The sequence below is a fragment of the Eriocheir sinensis genome, chromosome 42 (genome assembly GCF_024679095.1).
Source record: "Eriocheir sinensis breed Jianghai 21 chromosome 42, ASM2467909v1, whole genome shotgun sequence".
Classification (NCBI taxonomy): domain Eukaryota; kingdom Metazoa; phylum Arthropoda; class Malacostraca; order Decapoda; family Varunidae; genus Eriocheir; species Eriocheir sinensis.
In genome coordinates this window covers 6,372,537-6,375,477 of record NC_066550.1, presented here as the reverse complement: position 1 = coordinate 6,375,477, position 2,941 = coordinate 6,372,537, and positions in this window count along the sequence as shown.

Below are 2,941 nucleotides of genomic sequence, written 5' to 3'. Positions count from 1 at the left end.
GTGAGAGTGAACGAGGGAGGAAATGGTGGGAGTGAACGAGGGAGGAAATGGTGGGAGTGAACGAGGGAGGAAACGGTGGGAGTGAACGAGGGAGGAAACGGTGGGAGTGAACGAGGGAGGAAACGGTGGGAGTGAACGAGGGAGGAAACGGTGGGAGTGAACGAGGGAGGAAACGGTGGGAGTGAACGAGGGAGGAAATGGTGGGAGTGAACGAGGGAGGAAACGGAATGAAAAATAGATGAAGACGTATAAGAGAATATTTTTTCGTATATGTATCATTGTTTTTTTCTTTTCATTTTTACGTGCCAGCCTATTTCGCCGGTAGGCCTTCTTCAGGGGCCAGGTGGTCAGCCCTAACCCCGTCGTGGCGCAGGTAAGTGTTTATAGTGGCGCCATCTATTCTTGGCTCATGCTGCCCCCCGGAGCTCATTCTTGATTTACTTGAACGGTTCTTCTAGAGTCCGGGTTGATGAGTGGTCTTCAGGACAGCATGTGGGTAGCTTTAGGCCACTCGGCGGTGACTGAAGAATCCCAAGTGGTAGCGGCGTATTCGAACCCGCGTCGTCCAGAACGCGGTTAATGCGGGGCCCGCACACTAACCACTCAGCCACCGCCTAGTGAAAAGTGAGTGGAAGCGTACGCCATGAGCTTTAATGACAGTAGCAGTGGTTTTCTTTTTCTTACTAAATTTCTCCTTTTCTTCACTTTTTTTTATCTTTTTTATAACGGAAACCATATTTTTTCAAGTATATTGACACCTCTCTTTCTGAAACTGACCTCTTTTCTGGTTTCATTCTTTTTCTTTTGCGGGAGCAGCGCCTAGCAGACTGTTTTTTTTTAAGTCCCTGAGCTTCCTCCCTTGCTGTAAAAAAAAAATCCACAGGTTTAACGGACAGGGAGAAGAATGTGAGTGCGGCTTCAGAGTGACCTGGCCAACGGAGGTGAAGGACGCGGCGACACAACTAAATGGGTTTCCTTCATCGTGTGTTCTGTTATTGATCTCAAAGGCCGGTATTATAAGACACTTTCGCTTCTCACATAAGGTATTCCTAAAGGTCAAAGAGACGATCAGTCGGGTTCTAATGAGTGTTTTTTTAGGTTCAGGGCACAGAAGATGGGTCACACTACCACCAGGGTCATATAATTACTCCTGGAAATGTCCCACACTCCTACGAAAGCCTTGACAAATATGTGAAGTTGGGCGATGAAATGTTTTAAAATAAGCCCATAAGAATGAAATATAAAGAAGTTAGTCCTTGTGTTTCATTTTCGGTGACTCAAACATGCTCAAACGCGGACACAAGCACGGACAAGGAACAACGCATCAAGACGTAACTGAATGGCTCTCGTTTATCGTTTGTTATGTTTATGATCTCTAAGAATGAAACATAAAGGTGAAATAAGTCCTTGTGTTTAATTTTCTGTGACTCAAACACGCACAAACACGCTAACACAGGCACGGACAAGGAACAATGCATGAATGGGTCTCCTTCATCTTTCGTTCTGTTATTGATCTCTAAAGATTAATTATAAAGATGAAGTATGTCATTGTGTTTCATTTTCCGTGACTCAAACACGCACAAACACGCCGACACAATGACGGACAAGGAACAACGTATCAACACACAGCAAAATGGATCACCTTTACCTTTTGTTTTGTTTATGGTCTCTTAAGAATACTAAAGGTGAAGGAAGTTCTTGTGTTTCTTTCATAATCTGTGACTCCAACCTGTATCTTGTCACCCCAGCAGATTGTCATGTATGTATTTATTTGTATATACTCGTATGTAAAAACAACACTAACCCAGTAACACTACCACAAGAGTCAACGAGCAACACAACAAAGCAATACAACACAACACAACCCACGTTTGGCAAACCACTAAACTTGCAACACACCACGAATAAACTATAGTGACACGACACAGCACACCAGCAACGCAACACTAAACCATTAAACACCACCAGCAACTTGCAACACAACTTGACAACACACGAGTACCAGGAAACAAGAACAGGAACAGGAAACAACACCATAAGAGTAAACTAGCAACACAACGCAACACACGAGTAACAACAGGAAACATGACCACAGGAGTAAAGAAGAAACACAACACACGAGAAACATTAGGATACAAGAACACCAAATGAGGATCACAACACGAGCAACACAACACCGTAACAGCCAACTAGTAACACCGCAACACCGCAACACATGCAAAACAACACAAAACACAAAAGAACAAAAGAAACAAAGGGAAGTAGTTGATGAAGAGAGAAAGAGAAATTGAGAAAGAAATACGAAAGGAGTTACAGTAATAGAAAAGGAACACGAGATAGGAAAGAATGAAAGGAATGGAAGGAAACAGTTGATGAAGAGAGAAATAATAAAGCGTAAGTGACAAACACGAAATATATATAAAAAAATAACCAATAAACTTGCAACACAAACCAACAACAACACTAACAACACTACACAAAAACAACAACAACCAGCAACACATGTATATTCAGAACACAATGGAAACACACAAGTAAAACAAGAACAACAGGAAGGTGATCGTTACGCCTATACCTTACGACCTTCAAATTAAGTTACCTGGAAAAACCGTGCGGAGTTATGAGAGAGAGAGAGAGAGAGAAAGAAAAAGTGAGAAAGAAAAAGAGAAAAAGGAAAAGAGAAAAAGGAAAAGAAAAAGAGAAAAAGAAAGAGAAAGAAAAAGAGAAAGTGAAAAAGAGAAAGAAAAAAGAGAAAGAAAAAGAAAAAAGAAAACAAAAAGGGAAAAAAAGAAAAAAAAAGGAAAGGAAAAGGGAAAGAAAAAGGGGAGGAAAAAGAAGAAAAAGGAGAGAGAGAAGAGGTTAAAGACAAGAAAATTACGATAAAAAGTGGATATAAAGCAATTTGAGAGAGAGAGAGAGAGAGAGAGAGAGAGAGAGCTGC